Below are 18,757 nucleotides of genomic sequence, written 5' to 3'. Positions count from 1 at the left end.
ACCAAAGGATCCCAAGCCTCTTTAAATTGGGTTTCTTTACCCCAGGTTCCCAAGCCTGCTGAAATTGGGTTTCTTTACAAAAGGATCCTAAGCTTGAAATTGGGTTTCTTTACCAAAGGATCCCAAGCCTCTTAAAATTGGGTTTCTTTACACCAGGATCCCAAGCCTGCTGAATTAAGGCTCTTTACCCCAGGATCCCAAGCCTGCTGAAATAAGGCTCTTTACCACAGGATCCCAAGCCTGCTGAATTAAGGCTCTTTACCACAGGATCCCAAGCCTGCTGAATTAAGGCTCTTTACCACAGGATCCCAAGCCTGCTGAATTAAGGCTCTTTACCACAGGATCCAAAGCCTGCTGAATTTGGGCTCTTTACCACAGGATCCCAAGCCTGCTGAATTAAGGCTCTTTACCACAGGATCCCAAGCCTGCTGAATTAAGGCTCTTTACCACAGGATCCCAAGCCTGCTGAATTAAGGCTCTTTACCACAGGATCCCAAGCCTGCTGAATTAAGGCTCTTTACCACAGGATCCCAAGCCTGCTGAATTAAGGCTCTTTACCACAGGATCCCAAGCCTGCTGAATTAAGGCTCATTACCACAGGATCCAAAGCCTGCTGAATTTAGGCTCTTTACCACAGGATCCCAAGCCTGCTGAATTAAGGCTCTTTACCACAGGATCCCAAGCCTGCTGAATTAAGACTCTTTACCACAGGATCCCAAGCCTGCTGAATTAAGGCTCTTTACCACAGGATCCCAAGCCTGCTCAATTAAGGCACTTTACCACAGGATCCCAAGCCTGCTCAATGAAGGCTCTTTACCACAGGCTCCCAAGCCTGCTCAAATGGGTTTCTTTACCACAGGATCCCAGGCCTACTGAAATTGGGTTTCTGTACCACAGAAGTTGGGTTTCTTTACCGCAGGATCCCAAGCCTGCTGAATTTGGGTTTCTTTAAAATAGGATCCAAAGCCTGCTGAATTAAGGCCCTATACCACAGAATCCCAAGCCTCCTGAAATTGGGTTTCTTTACCAAAGGATTCCAAGCCTGAAATTGGGTTTCTTTACCAAAGGATCCCAAGCCTCTTTAAATTGGGTTTCTTTATCCCAGGTTCCCAAGCCTGCTGAATTAAGGCTCTTTACCACTGGATCCCAAGCATGCTGAAATTGGGGATCTTTACCAAAGGATCCTAAGCCTGAAATTGGGTTTCTTTACCAAAGGATCCCAAGCCTCTTAAAATTGGGTTTCTTTACCAAAGGATCCCAAGCCTGCTGAATTAAGGTTCTTTACCCCAGGATCCCAAGCCTGCAGAATTAAGGTTCTTTACCCCAGGATCCCAAGCCTGCTGAAATAAGGCTCTTTACCACAGGATCGCAAGCCTGCTGAATTAATGCTCTTTACCACAGGATCCCAAGCCTGCTGAATTAAGGCTCTTTACCACAGGATCCCAAGCCTGCTGAATTAAGGCTCTTTACCACAGGATCCCAAGCCTGCTGGTTTAAGGCTCTTTACCACAGGATCCCAAGCCTGCTGAATTAAGGCTCTTTACCACAGGATCCCAAGCCTGCTGAATTAAGGCTCTTAACCACAGGATCCCAAGCCTGCTGTATTAAGGCTCTTTACCACAGGATCCCAAGCCTGCTCAATTTAGGCTCTTTACCACAGGATCCCAAGCCTGCTCAATTAAGGCTCTTTACCACAGGATCCCAAGCCTGCTGAAGTTAGGTTTCTTTACAACAGGATCCCAAGCCTACTTAAGTTAGGTTTCTTTACCACAGGATCACAAGCCTGCTAAAATTGTGTTTCTTTACCATAGGATCCCAAGCCTGCTGAATTTAGGCTCTATACCACAGGATCCCAAGCCTCCTGAAATTGGGTTTCTTTACCACAGGATCCCAAGCCTGCTGAATTAAGGCTCTTTACAACAAGATCCCAAGCCTGCTGAAATTGGGTCTCTTTACCAAAGGATCCCAACCCTGAAATTGGGTTGCTTTACCAAAGTATCCCAAACCTGCTAAAATTGGGTTTCTTTACCACAGGATCCAAAGCCTGCATGAATTGGGTTTCTTTACCATAGGATCCCAAGCCTGCTGAATGAAGGCTCTTTACCAAAGGATCCCAAGCCTGCTAGAATTGGGTTTCTTTGCCACAGGATCCCAAGCCTGCAGAAATTGGGTTTCTTTACCACAGGATCCCAAGCCTGCTGAATTTAGGCTCTTTACCAATGGATCCCAAGCCTGCTGAAATTGGGTTTCTTAACCACAGGATCCCAAGCCTGCTGAATTAAGGCTCTTTACAACAAGATTCCAAGCCTGCTAGAATTGGGTTTCTTTGCCACAGGATCCCAATCCTGCTGAATTTGGGTTTCTTTACCAGAGGATCCCAAGCCTGCTGAATTTAGGCTCTTTACCACAGGATGCCAAGCCTGCTGAAATAGGGTTTCTTTACCAAAGGATCCCAAGCCTGTAAAAATTGGGTTTCTTTGCCACAGGATCCCATGCCTGCTGAATTAAGGCTCTTTACCACAGGATCCCAAGCCTACTGAATTAAGGATCTTTACCACAGGTTCCCAAGCCTGCTGAATTACGGCTCTTTACCACAGGATCAAAAGCCTGCTGAATTAAGGCTCTTTACCACAGATTCCCAAGACTGCTGAATTAAGACTCTTTACCACAGTATCCCAAGCCTGCTGAATTAAGGCTCTTTACCACAGGATCCCAAGCCTGCTCAATTAAGGCTCTTAACCACAGGATCCCAAGCCTGCTCAATTAAGGCTCTTTACCACAGGATCCCAAACCTGCTGAAGTTAGGTTTCTTTACCACAGGATCCAAAGCCAGCAGAAATTGGGTTTCTTTACCATAGGATCCCAAGCCTGCTGAATGAAGGGTCTTTACGAAAGGATCCCAAGCCTGCTGAAATTGGGTTTCTTTACCACAGGATCCCAAGCCTGCTTAATTAAGGCGCTTTACAACAAGATTCCAAGCCTGTTGAAATTGGGTTTCTTTACCAAAGGTTCCCAAGCCTGAAATTGGGTTTCTTTACCAAAGGAACCCAAACCTGCTATAATTGGGTTTCTTTGCCACAGGATCCCAAGCATGCAGAAATTGGGTTTCTTTACCACAGGATCCCAAGCCTACTTAAGTTAGGTTTCTTTACCACAGGATCCCAAGCCTGCTAAAATTGTGTTTCTTTACTATAGGATCCCAAGCCTGCAGAATTTAGGCTCTATACCACAGGATCCCACGCCTCCAGAAATTGGGTTTCTTTACCACAGGATCCCAAGCCTGCTGAATTAAGGCTCTTTACAACAAGATCCCAAGCCTGCTGAAATTGGGTTTCTTTACCAAAGGATCCCAACCCTGAAATTGGGTTGATTTACCAAAGTATCCCAAGCATGCTAAAATTGGGTTTCTTTACCACAGGATCCAAAGCCTGCAGAAATTAGGTTTCTTTACCATAGGATCCCAAGCCTGCTGAATGAAGGCTCTTTACCAAAGGATCCCAAGCCTGCTAGAATTTGGTTTCTTTGCCACAGGAGCCCAAGCCTGCAGAAATTGGGTTTCTTTACCATAGGATCCCAAGCCTGCTGAATTTAGGCTCTTTACCAAAGGATCCCAAGCCTGCTAGAATTGGGTTTCTTTGCCACAGGATCCCAAGCCTGCAGAAATTGGGTTTCTTTACCACAGGATCCCAAGCCTGCTGAATTTAGGCTCTTTACCACAGGATCCCAAGCCTGCTGAAATTGGGTTTCTTTACCACAGGATCCCAAGCCTGCTGAATTAAGGCTCTTTATAACAAGATTCCAAGCCTGCTAGAATTGGGTTTCTTTGCCACAGGATCCCAAGCCTGCTGAATTTGGGTTTCTTTACCACATGATCCCAAGCCTGCTGAATTTAGGATCTTTACCACAGGATGCCAAGCCTGCTGAAATTGGGTTTCTTTACCAAAGGATCCCAAGCCTGTAAAAATTGGGTTTCTTTGCCACAGGATCCCAAGCCTGCTGAATTAAGGCTCTTTACCAGGATACCAAGCCTGCTGAATTAAGGATCTTTACAACAGGATCCCAAGCCTGCTGAATTAAGGCTCTTTACCACAGGATCCCAAGCCTGCTGAATTAAGGCTCTTTACCACAGGATCCCAAGCCTGCTGAATTAAGACACTTTACCACAGGATCCCAAGCCTGCTGAATTAAGGCTCTTTACCACAGGATCCCAAGCCTGCTCAATTAAGACTCTTTACCACAGGATCCCAAGCCTGCTGAATTAAGGCGCTTTACAAAAAGATTCCAAGCCTGTTGAAATTGGGGTTCTTTACCAAAGGTTCCCAAGCCTGAAATTGGGTTTCTTTACCAAAGGATCCCAAATCTGCTGTAATTGGGTTTCTTTGCCACAGGATCCCAAGCCTGCATAAATTGGGTTTCTTTGCCACAGGATCCCAAGCCTGCATAAATTGGGTTTCTTTGCCACAGGATCCCAAGCCTGCTGAATTTGCGTTTCTTTACCACAGGATCCCAAGCCTGCTGAATTTAGGCTCTTTACCACAGGATCCCAAGCCTGCTGAATTAAGGCTCTTTACCACAGGATCCCAAGCCTGCTGAATTAAGGCTCTTTACCACAGGATCCCAAGCCTGCTCAATTAAGGCTCTTTTCCACAGGATCCCAAGCCTGCTGAAGTTAGTTTTCTTTACCACAGGATCCCCAGCCTACTGAAGTTAGGTTTGTTTACCACAGGATCCCAAGCATCCTGAAATTGGGTTTCTTTACCACAGGATCACAAGCCTGTTGACTAAGGCTCTTTACAACAATATCCCAAGCCTTCTGAAATTGGGTTTCTTTACCAAAGGATCCCAAGACTGAAATTGGGTTTCTTTACCGCAGGATCCCAAGCCTGCTAAAATTGGGTTTCTTTACCGCAGGATCCCAAGCCTGCTGAATGCAGGATCTTTACCACAGGATCGAAAGCCTGCTGAAATTGCACTTCTTTACCACATGATCCCAAGCCTGCAGAAATTGGGTCTTTACCACAGGATCCCAAGCCTGCTGAATTAAGGCGCTTTACAACAAGATTCCAAGCCTGTTGAAATTGGGTTTCTTTACCAAAGGATTCCAAGCCTGAAATTGGGTTTCTATACCAAAGGAGCCCAAACGGGCTAGAATTGGGTTTCTTTGCCACAGGATCCCAAGCCTGCAGAAATTGGGTTTCTTTACCACAGGATCCCAAGCCTGCTGAATTTAGGCTCTTTACCACAGGATCCCAAGCCTGCCGAAATTGGGTTTCTTTACCACAGGATCCCAAGCCTGCCGAAATTGGGTTTCTTTACCACAGGATCCCAAGCCTGCTGAATTAAGGCTCTTTACAACAAGATTCCAAGCCTGCTGAAATTGCGTTTCTTGACCAAAGGATCCCAAGCCTGAAATTGTGTCTTTACCAAAGGATCCCACGCCTGCTAAAATTGGGTTTCTTTGCCACAGGATCCCAAGCCTGCTGAAATTGTGTTTATTTACCACAAGATTTCACGCCTGATTTTGGGTTTCTTAATGGTTCCCAAGCCAGAGCTATTGCTTGATTAATTCATAGCAAAAGACATTTTTTTATCAATGCTCAATGTTTTTGAGAATAGTCTATATGGTAGTTCCATTTACACTGCTGAAGGTGCAGGAATACTAGCAATAATATGCTCATTTGTAACAATTAGGAATCTTTTCTCAGTGACTAGTAAAATGATTGAGCATGACCATGAGGGTGCATGAAACTGACTAATGCATCATAATGCTCATCAGAAGTTTCACAAATGTTCCCTATCCACCACTTGTCATAAATACAACCAATGTACTGCCCTGGTGCAAGGTTTGCAATTTTTGTTGTACAAGGCAAATTCACTTGGGTACTTATTGTGAGAGCCATTTAAACATGCCTCATAATATTAAACACTGCGTTAGCCTAAAGTTTCCTCAGAAGGGAGAAAACAGGTATTAAAGTTAGGTCACTTTCAGCTTACGCAATACTTAAAATTATGGACAAAGAGGTATGTTTAAATGGCTCTGAGTATAAGGCAATGAGAGCTTAAATCTTGTAATTAAGCACAGCTATACAACTTTTAGTGCTAATTTTAAAAATATTTATTTGGACTAATAAAGACAAATTTTTTGTTAAATTAAGATGAAAGTTATAAAAAAAATCAGTCACGACTACTTTAATGAGATTTAGTTTAAATTGTTAATTTGCAATAAAATTTTCATGTGTTGCGTTGGTCCATGGTGGCCTTGCCACTACCACTTCCTAAAGAAATGGTAACCCCATCGCCTAGGGGCCACGCCCGATAGCCATGCAACAACAGCCACGGGTGGGTCTCTTTCCTAGGATCCCAAGCCTGAAATTTAGGTTCTTTACCACAGGCTCCCAAGCCTGCTCAAATGGGTTTCTTTACCACAGGATCCCAGGCCTACCCAAATTGGGATTCTGTACCACAGGATCCCAAGCCCACTGAAGTTGGGTTTCTTTACCACAGGATCCCAAGCCTGCTGAATTTGGTTTTCTTTACCATAGGATCCCAAGCCTGCTGAATTAAGGCCCTATACCACAGGATCCCAAGCCTTCTGAAATTGGGTTTCTTTACCAAAGGATCCCAAGCCTGAAATTGGGTTTCTTTACCAAAGGATCCCAAGCCTCTTTAAATTGGGTTTCTTTACCCCAGGTTCCCAAGCCTGCTGAAATTGGGTTTCTTTACAAAAGGATCCTAAGCCTGAAATTGGGTTTCTTTACCAAAGGATCCCAAGCCTCTTAAAATTGGGTTTCTTTACACCAGGATCCCAAGCCTGCTGAATTAAGGCCCTTTACCCCAGGATCCCAAGCCTGCTGAATTAAGGTTCTTTACCCCAGGATCCCAAGCCTGCTGAAATAAGGCTCTTTACCACAGGATCCCAAGCCTGCTGAATTAAGGCTCTTTACCACAGGATCCCAAGCCTGCTGAATTAAGGCTCTTTACCACAGGATCCCAAGCCTGCTGAATTAAGGCTCTTTACCACAGGATCCAAAGCCTGCTGAATTTGGGCTCTTTACCACAGGATCCCAAGCCTGCTGAATTAAGGCTCTTTACCACAGGATCCCAAGCCTGCTGAATTAAGGCTCTTTACCACAGGATCCCAAGCCTGCTGAATTAAGGCTCTTTACCACAGGATCCCAAGCCTGCTGAATTAAGGCTCTTTACCACAGGATCCCAAGCCTGCTGAATTAAGGCTCTTTACCACAGGATCCCAAGCCTGCTGAATTAAGGTTCATTACCACAGGATCCAAAGCCTGCTGAATTTAGGCTCTTTACCACAGGATCCCAAGCCTGCTGAATTAAGGCTCTTTACCACAGGATCCCAAGCCTGCTGAATTAAGACTCTTTACCACAGGATCCCAAGCCTGCTGAATTAAGGCTCTTTACCACAGGATCCCAAGCCTGCTCAATTAAGGCACTTTACCACAGGATCCCAAGCCTGCTCAATGAAGGCTCTTTACCACAGGCTCCCAAGCCTGCTCAAATGGGTTTCTTTACCACAGGATCCCAGGCCTACTGAAATTGGGTTTCTGTACCACAGGATCCCAAGCCCACTGAAGTTGGGTTTCTTTACCGCAGGATCCCAAGCCTGCTGAATTTGGGTTTCTTTAAAATAGGATCCAAAGCCTGCTGAATTAAGGCCCTATACCACAGGATCCCAAGCCTCCTGAAATTGGGTTTCTTTACCAAAGGATTCCAAGCCTGAAATTGGGTTTCTTTACCAAAGGATCCCAAGCCTCTTTAAATTGGGTTTCTTTATCCCAGGTTCCCAAGCCTGCTGAATTAAGGCTCTTTACCACTGGATCCCAAGCATGCTGAAATTGGGGATCTTTACCAAAGGATCCTAAGCCTGAAATTGGGTTTCTTTACCAAAGGATCCCAAGCCTCTTAAAATTGGGTTTCTTTACCAAAGGATCCCAAGCCTGCTGAATTAAGGTTCTTTACCCCAGGATCCCAAGCCTGCAGAATTAAGGTTCTTTACCCCAGGATCCCAAGCCTGCTGAAATAAGGCTCTTTACCACAGGATCGCAAGCCTGCTGAATTAATGCTCTTTACCACAAGATCCCAAGCCTGCTGAATTAAGGCTCTTTACCACAGGATCCCAAGCCTGCTGAATTAAGGCTCTTTACCACAGGATCCCAAGCCTGCTGAATTAAGGCTCTTAACCACAGGATCCCAAGCCTGCTGTATTAAGGCTCTTTACCACAGGATCCCAAGCCTGCTCAATTTAGGCTCTTTACCACAGGATCCCAAGCCTGCTCAATTAAGGCTCTTTACCACAGGATCCCAAGCCTGCTGAAGTTAGGTTTCTTTACAACAGGATCCCAAGCCTACTTAAGTTAGGTTTCTTTACCACAGGATCACAAGCCTGCTAAAATTGTGTTTCTTTACCATAGGATCCCAAGCCTGCTGAATTTAGGCTCTATACCACAGGATCCCAAGCCTCCTGAAATTGGGTTTCTTTACCACAGGATCCCAAGCCTGCTGAATTAAGGCTCTTTACAACAAGATCCCAAGCCTGCTGAAATTGGGTCTCTTTACCAAAGGATCCCAACCCTGAAATTGGGTTGCTTTACCAAAGTATCCCAAACCTGCTAAAATTGGGTTTCTTTACCACAGGATCCAAAGCCTGCATGAATTGGGTTTCTTTACCATAGGATCCCAAGCCTGCTGAATGAAGGCTCTTTACCAAAGGATCCCAAGCCTGCTAGAATTGGGTTTCTTTGCCACAGGATCCCAAGCCTGCAGAAATTGGGTTTCTTTACCACAGGATCCCAAGCCTGCTGAATTTAGGCTCTTTACCAATGGATCCCAAGCCTGCTGAAATTGGGTTTCTTAACCACAGGATCCCAAGCCTGCTGAATTAAGGCTCTTTACAACAAGATTCCAAGCCTGCTAGAATTGGGTTTCTTTGCCACAGGATCCCAATCCTGCTGAATTTGGGTTTCTTTACCAGAGGATCCCAAGCCTGCTGAATTTAGGCTCTTTACCACAGGATGCCAAGCCTGCTGAAATAGGGTTTCTTTACCAAAGGATCCCAAGCCTGTAAAAATTGGGTTTCTTTGCCACAGGATCCCATGCCTGCTGAATTAAGGCTCTTTACCACAGGATCCCAAGCCTACTGAATTAAGGATCTTTACCACAGGTTCCCAAGCCTGCTGAATTACGGCTCTTTACCACAGGATCAAAAGCCTGCTGAATTAAGGCTCTTTACCACAGATTCCCAAGACTGCTGAATTAAGACTCTTTACCACAGTATCCCAAGCCTGCTGAATTAAGGCTCTTTACCACAGGATCCCAAGCCTGCTCAATTAAGGCTCTTAACCACAGGATCCCAAGCCTGCTCAATTAAGGCTCTTTACCACAGGATCCCAAACCTGCTGAAGTTAGGTTTCTTTACCACAGGATCCAAAGCCAGCAGAAATTGGGTTTCTTTACCATAGGATCCCAAGCCTGCTGAATGAAGGGTCTTTACGAAAGGATCCCAAGCCTGCTGAAATTGGGTTTCTTTACCACAGGATCCCAAGCCTGCTTAATTAAGGCGCTTTACAACAAGATTCCAAGCCTGTTGAAATTGGGTTTCTTTACCAAAGGTTCCCAAGCCTGAAATTGGGTTTCTTTACCAAAGGATCCCAAACCTGCTATAATTGGGTTTCTTTGCCACAGGATCCCAAGCATGCAGAAATTGGGTTTCTTTACCACAGGATCCCAAGCCTACTTAAGTTAGGTTTCTTTACCACAGGATCCCAAGCCTGCTAAAATTGTGTTTCTTTACTATAGGATCCCAAGCCTGCAGAATTTAGGCTCTATACCACAAGATCCCAAGCCTGCTGAAATTGGGTTTCTTTACCAAAGGATCCCAACCCTGAAATTGGGTTGATTTACCAAAGTATCCCAAGCATGCTAAAATTGGGTTTCTTTACCACAGGATCCAAAGCCTGCAGAAATTAGGTTTCTTTACCATAGGATCCCAAGCCTGCTGAATGAAGGCTCTTTACCAAAGGATCCCAAGCCTGCTAGAATTTGGTTTCTTTGCCACAGGAGCCCAAGCCTGCAGAAATTGGGTTTCTTTACCATAGGATCCCAAGCCTGCTGAATTTAGGCTCTTTACCAAAGGATCCCAAGCCTGCTAGAATTGGGTTTCTTTGCCACAGGATCCCAAGCCTGCAGAAATTGGGTTTCTTTACCACAGGATCCCAAGCCTGCTGAATTTAGGCTCTTTACCACAGGATCCCAAGCCTGCTGAAATTGGGTTTCTTTACCACAGGATCCCAAGCCTGCTGAATTAAGGCTCTTTATAACAAGATTCCAAGCCTGCTAGAATTGGGTTTCTTTGCCACAGGATCCCAAGCCTGCTGAATTTGGGTTTCTTTACCACATGATCCCAAGCCTGCTGAATTTAGGATCTTTACCACAGGATGCCAAGCCTGCTGAAATTGGGTTTCTTTACCAAAGGATCCCAAGCCTGTAAAAATTGGGTTTCTTTGCCACAGGATCCCAAGCCTGCTGAATTAAGGCTCTTTACCAGGATACCAAGCCTGCTGAATTAAGGATCTTTACAACAGGATCCCAAGCCTGCTGAATTAAGGCTCTTTACCACAGGATCCCAAGCCTGCTGAATTAAGGCTCTTTACCACAGGATCCCAAGCCTGCTGAATTAAGACACTTTACCACAGGATCCCAAGCCTGCTGAATTAAGGCTCTTTACCACAGGATCCCAAGCCTGCTCAATTAAGACTCTTTACCACAGGATCCCAAGCCTGCTGAATTAAGGCGCTTTACAAAAAGATTCCAAGCCTGTTGAAATTGGGGTTCTTTACCAAAGGTTCCCAAGCCTGAAGTTGGGTTTCTTTACCAAAGGATCCCAAATCTGCTGTAATTGGGTTTCTTTGCCACAGGATCCCAAGCCTGCATAAATTGGGTTTCTTTGCCACAGGATCCCAAGCCTGCATAAATTGGGTTTCTTTGCCACAGGATCCCAAGCCTGCTGAATTTGCGTTTCTTTACCACAGGATCCCAAGCCTGCTGAATTTAGGCTCTTTACCACAGGATCCCAAGCCTGCTGAATTAAGGCTCTTTACCACAGGATCCCAAGCCTGCTGAATTAAGGCTCTTTACCACAGGATCCCAAGCCTGCTCAATTAAGGCTCTTTTCCACAGGATCCCAAGCCTGCTGAAGTTAGTTTTCTTTACCACAGGATCCCCAGCCTACTGAAGTTAGGTTTGTTTACCACAGGATCCCAAGCATCCTGAAATTGGGTTTCTTTACCACAGGATCACAAGCCTGTTGACTAAGGCTCTTTACAACAATATCCCAAGCCTTCTGAAATTGGGTTTCTTTACCAAAGGATCCCAAGACTGAAATTGGGTTTCTTTACCGCAGGATCCCAAGCCTGCTAAAATTGGGTTTCTTTACCGCAGGATCCCAAGCCTGCTGAATGCAGGATCTTTACCACAGGATCGAAAGCCTGCTGAAATTGCACTTCTTTACCACATGATCCCAAGCCTGCAGAAATTGGGTCTTTACCACAGGATCCCAAGCCTGCTGAATTAAGGCGCTTTACAACAAGATCCCAAGCCTGCAGAAATTGGGTTTCTTTACCACAGGATCCCAAGCCTGCTGAATTTAGGCTCTTTACCACAGGATCCCAAGCCTGCCGAAATTGGGTTTCTTTACCACAGGATCCCAAGCCTGCCGAAATTGGGTTTCTTTACCACAGGATCCCAAGCCTGCTGAATTAAGGCTCTTTACAACAAGATTCCAAGCCTGCTGAAATTGCGTTTCTTGACCAAAGGATCCCAAGCCTGAAATTGTGTCTTTACCAAAGGATCCCACGCCTGCTAAAATTGGGTTTCTTTGCCACAGGATCCCAAGCCTGCTGAAATTGTGTTTATTTACCACAAGATTTCACGCCTGATTTTGGGTTTCTTAATGGTTCCCAAGCCAGAGCTATTGCTTGATTAATTCATAGCAAAAGACATTTTTTTATCAATGCTCAATGTTTTTGAGAATAGTCTATATGGTAGTTCCATTTACACTGCTGAAGGTGCAGGAATACTAGCAATAATATGCTCATTTGTAACAATTAGGAATCTTTTCTCAGTGACTAGTAAAATGATTGAGCATGACCATGAGGGTGCATGAAACTGACTAATGCATCATAATGCTCATCAGAAGTTTCACAAATGTTCCCTATCCACCACTTGTCATAAATACAACCAATGTACTGCCCTGGTGCAAGGTTTGCAATTTTTGTTGTATAAGGCAAATTCACTTGGGTACTTATTGTGAGAGCCATTTAAACATGCCTCATAATATTAAACACTGCGTTAGCCTAAAGTTTCCTCAGAAGGGAGAAAACAGGTATTAAAGTTAGGTCACTTTCAGCTTACGCAATACTTAAAATTATGGACAAAGAGGTATGTTTAAATGGCTCTGAGTATAAGGCAATGAGAGCTTAAATCTTGTAATTAAGCACAGCTATACAACTTTTAGTGCTAATTTTAAAAATATTTATTTGGACTAATAAAGACAAATTTTTTGTTAAATTAAGATGAAAGTTATAAAAAAAATCAGTCACGACTACTTTAATGAGATTTAGTTTAAATTGTTAATTTGCAATAAAATTTTCATGTGTTGCGTTGGTCCATGGTGGCCTTGCCACTACCACTTCCTAAAGAAATGGTAACCCCATCGCCTAGGGGCCACGCCCGATAGCCATGCAACAACAGCCACGGGTGGGTCTCTTTCCTAGGATCCCAAGCCTGAAATTTAGGTTCTTTACCACAGGATCCCAAGCCTGCTCAAATGGGTTTCTTTACCACAGGATCCCAGGCCTACCCAAATTGGGATTCTGTACCACAGGATCCCAAGCCCACTGAAGTTGGGTTTCTTTACCACAGGATCCCAAGCCTGCTGAATTTGGTTTTCTTTACCATAGGATCCCAAGCCTGCTGAATTAAGGCCCTATACCACAGGATCCCAAGCCTTCTGAAATTGGGTTTCTTTACCAAAGGATCCCAAGCCTGAAATTGGGTTTCTTTACCAAAGGATCCCAAGCCTCTTTAAATTGGGTTTCTTTACCCCAGGTTCCCAAGCCTGCTGAAATTGGGTTTCTTTACAAAAGGATCCTAAGCCTGAAATTGGGTTTCTTTACCAAAGGATCCCAAGCCTCTTAAAATTGGGTTTCTTTACACCAGGATCCCAAGCCTGCTGAATTAAGGCCCTTTACCCCAGGATCCCAAGCCTGCTGAATTAAGGTTCTTTACCCCAGGATCCCAAGCCTGCTGAAATAAGGCTCTTTACCACAGGATCCCAAGCCTGCTGAATTAAGGCTCTTTACCACAGGATCCCAAGCCTGCTGAATTAAGGCTCTTTACCACAGGATCCCAAGCCTGCTGAATTAAGGCTCTTTACCACAGGATCCAAAGCCTGCTGAATTTGGGCTCTTTACCACAGGATCCCAAGCCTGCTGAATTAAGGCTCTTTACCACAGGATCCCAAGCCTGCTGAATTAAGGCTCTTTACCACAGGATCCCAAGCCTGCTGAATTAAGGCTCTTTACCACAGGATCCCAAGCCTGCTGAATTAAGGCTCTTTACCACAGGATCCCAAGCCTGCTGAATTAAGGCTCTTTACCACAGGATCCCAAGCCTGCTGAATTAAGGCTCATTACCACAGGATCCAAAGCCTGCTGAATTTAGGCTCTTTACCACAGGATCCCAAGCCTGCTGAATTAAGGCTCTTTACCACAGGATCCCAAGCCTGCTGAATTAAGACTCTTTACCACAGGATCCCAAGCCTGCTGAATTAAGGCTCTTTACCACAGGATCCCAAGCCTGCTCAATTAAGGCACTTTACCACAGGATCCCAAGCCTGCTCAATGAAGGCTCTTTACCACAGGCTCCCAAGCCTGCTCAAATGGGTTTCTTTACCACAGGATCCCAGGCCTACTGAAATTGGGTTTCTGTACCACAGGATCCCAAGCCCACTGAAGTTGGGTTTCTTTACCGCAGGATCCCAAGCCTGCTGAATTTGGGTTTCTTTAAAATAGGATCCAAAGCCTGCTGAATTAAGGCCCTATACCACAGGATCCCAAGCCTCCTGAAATTGGGTTTCTTTACCAAAGGATTCCAAGCCTGAAATTGGGTTTCTTTACCAAAGGATCCCAAGCCTCTTTAAATTGGGTTTCTTTACCCCAGGTTCCCAAGCCTGCTGAATTAAGGCTCTTTACCACTGTATCCCAAGCATGCTGAAATTGGGGTTCTTTACCAAAGGATCCTAAGCCTGAAATTGGGTTTCTTTACCAAAGGATCCCAAGCCTCTTAAAATTGGGTTTCTTTACCAAAGGATCCCAAGCCTGCTGAATTAAGGTTCTTTACCCCAGGATCCCAAGCCTGCAGAATTAAGGTTCTTTACCCCAGGATCCCAAGCCTGCTGAAATAAGGCTCTTTACCACAGGATCGCAAGCCTGCTGAATTAATGCACTTTACCACAGGATCCCAAGCCTGCTGAATTAAGGCTCTTTACCACAGGATCCCAAGCCTGCTGTATTAAGGCTCTTTACCACAGGATCCCAAGCCTGCTGATTTAAGGCTCTTTACCACAGGATCCCAAGCCTGCTGAATTAAGGCTCTTTACCACAGGATCCCAAGCCTGCTGAATTAAGGCTCTTAACCACAGGATCCCAAGCCTGCTGTATTAAGGCTCTTTACCACAGGATCCCAAGCCTGCTCAATTTAGGCTCTATACCACAGGATCCCAAGCCTGCTCAATTAAGGCTCTTTACCACAGGATCCCAAGCCTGCTGAAGTTAGGTTTCTTTACAACAGGATCCCAAGCCTACTTAAGTTAGGTTTCTTTACCACAGGATCACAAGCCTGCTAAAATTGTGTTTCTTTACCATAGGATCCCAAGCCTGCTGAATTTAGGCTCTATACCACAGGATCCCAAGCCTCCTGAAATTGGGTTTCTTTACCACAGGATCCCAAGCCTGCTGAATTAAGGCTCTTTACAACAAGATCCCAAGCCTGCTGAAATTGGGTCTCTTTACCAAAGGATCCCAACCCTGAAATTGGGTTGCTTTACCAAAGTATCCCAAACCTGCTAAAATTGGGTTTCTTTACCACAGGATCCAAAGCCTGCAGGAATTGGGTTTCTTTACCATAGGATCCCAAGCCTGCTGAATGAAGGCTCTTTACCAAAGGATCCCAAGCCTGCTAGAATTGGGTTTCTTTGCCACAGGATCCCAAGCCTGCAGAAATTGGGTTTCTTTACCACAGGATCCCAAGCCTGCTGAATTTAGGCTCTTTACCAATGGATCCCAAGCCTGCTGAAATTGGGTTTCTTAACCACAGGATCCCAAGCCTGCTGAATTAAGGCTCTTTACAACAAGATTCCAAGCCTGCTAGAACTGGGTTTCTTTGCCACAGGATCCCAATCCTGCTGAATTTGGGTTTCTTTACCAGAGGATCCCAAGCCTGCTGAATTTAGGCTCTTTACCACAGGATGCCAAGCCTGCTGAAATAGGGTTTCTTTACCAAAGGATCCCAAGCCTGTAAAAATTGGGTTTCTTTGCCACAGAATCCCATGCCTGCTGAATTAAGGCTCTTTACCACAGGATCCCAAGCCTGCTGAATTAAGGATCTTTACCACAGGTTCCCAAGCCTGCTGAATTACGGCTCTTTACCACAGGATCAAAAGCCTGCTGAATTAAGGCTCTTTACCACAGATTCCCAAGACTGCTGAATTAAGACTCTTTACCACAGGATCCCAAGCCTGCTGAATTAAGGCTCTTTACCACAGGATCCCAAGCCTGCTCAATTAAGGCTCTTAACCACAGGATCCCAAGCCTGCTCAATTAAGGCTCTTTACCACAGGATCCCAAACCTGCTGAAGTTAGGTTTCTTTACCACAGGATCCAAAGCCTGCAGAAATTGGGTTTCTTTACCATAGGATCCCAAGCCTGCTGAATGAAGGGTCTTTACGAAAGGATCCCAAGCCTGCTGAAATTGGGTTTCTTTACCACAGGATCCCAAGCCTGCTTAATTAAGGCGCTTTACAACAAGATTCCAAGCCTGTTGAAATTGGGTTTCTTTACCAAAGGTTCCCAAGCCTGAAATTGGGTTTCTTTACCAAAGGATCCCAAACCTGCTATAATTGGGTTTCTTTGCCACAGGATCCCAAGCATGCAGAAATTGGGTTTCTTTACCACAGGATCCCAAGCCTACTTAAGTTAGGTTTCTTTACCACAGGATCCCAAGCCTGCTAAAATTGTGTTTCTTTACTATAGGATCCCAAGCCTGCAGAATTTAGGCTCTATACCACAGGATCCCACGCCTCCAGAAATTGGGTTTCTTTACCACAGGATCCCAAGCCTGCTGAATTAAGGCTCTTTACAACAAGATCCCAAGCCTGCTGAAATTGGGTTTCTTTACCAAAGGATCCCAACCCTGAAATTGGGTTGCTTTACCAAAGTATCCCAAGCATGCTAAAATTGGGTTTCTTTACCACAGGATCCAAAGCCTGCAGAAATTGGGTTTCTTTACCATAGGATCCCAAGCCTGCTGAATGAAGGCTCTTTACCAAAGGATCCCAAGCCTGCTAGAATTGGGTTTCTTTGCCACAGGATCCCAAGCCTGCAGAAATTGGGTTTCTTTACCATAGGATCCCAAGCCTGCTGAATTTAGGCTCTTTACCAAAGGATCCCAAGCCTGCTAGAATTGGGTTTCTTTGCCACAGGATCCCAAGCCTGCAGAAATTGGGTTTCTTTACCACAGGATCCCAAGCCTGCTGAATTTAGGCTCTTTACCACAGGATCCCAAGCCTGCTGAAATTGGGTTTCTTTACCACAGGATCCCAAGCCTGCTGAATTAAGGCTCTTTATAACAAGATTCCAAGCCTGCTAGAATTGGGTTTCTTTGCCACAGGATCCCAAGCCTGCTGAATTTGGGTTTCTTTACCACATGATCCCAAGCCTGCTGAATTTAGGATCTTTACCACAGGATCCCAAGCCTGCTGAAATTGGGTTTCTTTACCAAAGGATCCCAAGCCTGTAAAAATTGGGTTTCTTTGCCCCAGGATCCCAAGCCTGCTGAATTAAGGCTCTTTACCAGGATACCAAGCCTGCTGAATTAAGGATCTTTACAACAGGATCCCAAGCCTGCTGAATTAAGGCTCTTTACCACAGGATCCCAAGCCTGCTGAATTAAGACACTTTACCACAGGATCCCAAGCCTGCTGAATTAAGGCTCTTTACCACAGGATCCCAAGCCTGCTCAATTAAGACTCTTTACCACAGGATCCCAAGCCTGCTGAATTAAGGCGCTTTACAAAAAGATTCCAAGCCTGTTGAAATTGGGGTTCTTTACCAAAGGTTCCCAAGCCTGAAATTGGGTTTCTTTACCAAAGGATCCCAAATCTGCTGTAATTGGGTTTCTTTGCCACAGGATCCCAAGCCTGCATAAATTGGGTTTCTTTGCCACAGGATCCCAAGCCTGCTGAATTTGCGTTTCTTTACCACAGGATCCCAAGCCTGCTGAATTTAGGCTCTTTACCACAGGATCCCAAGCCTGCTGAATTAAGGCTCTTTACCACAGGATCCCAAGCCTGCTGAATTAAGGCTCTTTACCACAGGATCCCAAGCCTGCTCAAATAAGGCTCTTTTCCACAGGATCCCAAGCCTGCTGAAGTTGGTTTTCTTTACCACAGGATCCCCAGCCTACTGAAGTTAGGTTTGTTTACCACAGGATCCCAAGCATCCTGAAATTGGGTTTCTTTACCACAGGATCACAAGCCTGTTGACTAAGGCTCTTTACAACAATATCCCAAGCCTTCTGAAATTGGGTTTCTTTACCAAAGGATCCCAAGACTGAAATTGGGTTTCTTTACCGCAGGATCCCAAGCCTGCTAAAATTGGGTTTCTTTACCGCAGGATCCCAAGCCTGCTGAATGCAGGATCTTTACCACAGGATCGAAAGCCTGCTGAAATTGCACTTCTTTACCACATGATCCCAAGCCTGCAGAAATTGGGTCTTTACCACAGGATCCCAAGCCTGCTGAATTAAGGCGCTTTACAACAAGATTCCAAGCCTGTTGAAATTGGGTTTCTTTACCAAAGGATTCCAAGCCTGAAATTGGGTTTCTATACCAAAGGAGCCCAAACGGGCTAGAATTGGGTTTCTTTGCCACAGGATCCCAAGCCTGCAGAAATTGGGTTTCTTTACCACAGGATCCCAAGCCTGCTGAATTTAAGCTCTTTACCACAGGATCCCAAGCCTGCCGAAATTGGGTTTCTTTACCACAGGATCCCAAGCCTGCCGAAATTGGGTTTCTTTACCACAGGATCCCAAGCCTGCTGAATTAAGGCTCTTTACAACAAGATTCCAAGCCTGCTGAAATTGCGTTTCTTGACCAAAGGATCCCAAGCCTGAAATTGTGTCTTTACCAAAGGATCCCACGCCTGCTAAAATTGGGTTTCTTTGCCACAGGATCCCAAGCCTGCTGAAATTGTGTTTATTTACCACAAGATTTCACGCCTGATTTTCGGTTTCTTAATGGTTCCCAAGCCAGAGCTATTGCTTGATTAATTCATAGCAGAAGACATTTTTTTATCAATGCTCAATGTTTTTGAGAATAGTCTATATGGTAGTTCCATTTACACTGCTGAAGGTGCAGGAATACTAGCAATAATATGCTCATTTGTAACAATTAGGAATC

Source organism: Taudactylus pleione, unplaced genomic scaffold (assembly GCF_031769625.1).
Source record: "Taudactylus pleione unplaced genomic scaffold, aTauple2 ptg000092l, whole genome shotgun sequence".
NCBI lineage: Eukaryota > Metazoa > Chordata > Amphibia > Anura > Myobatrachidae > Taudactylus > Taudactylus pleione.
This window is presented reverse-complemented; position numbering follows the sequence as displayed.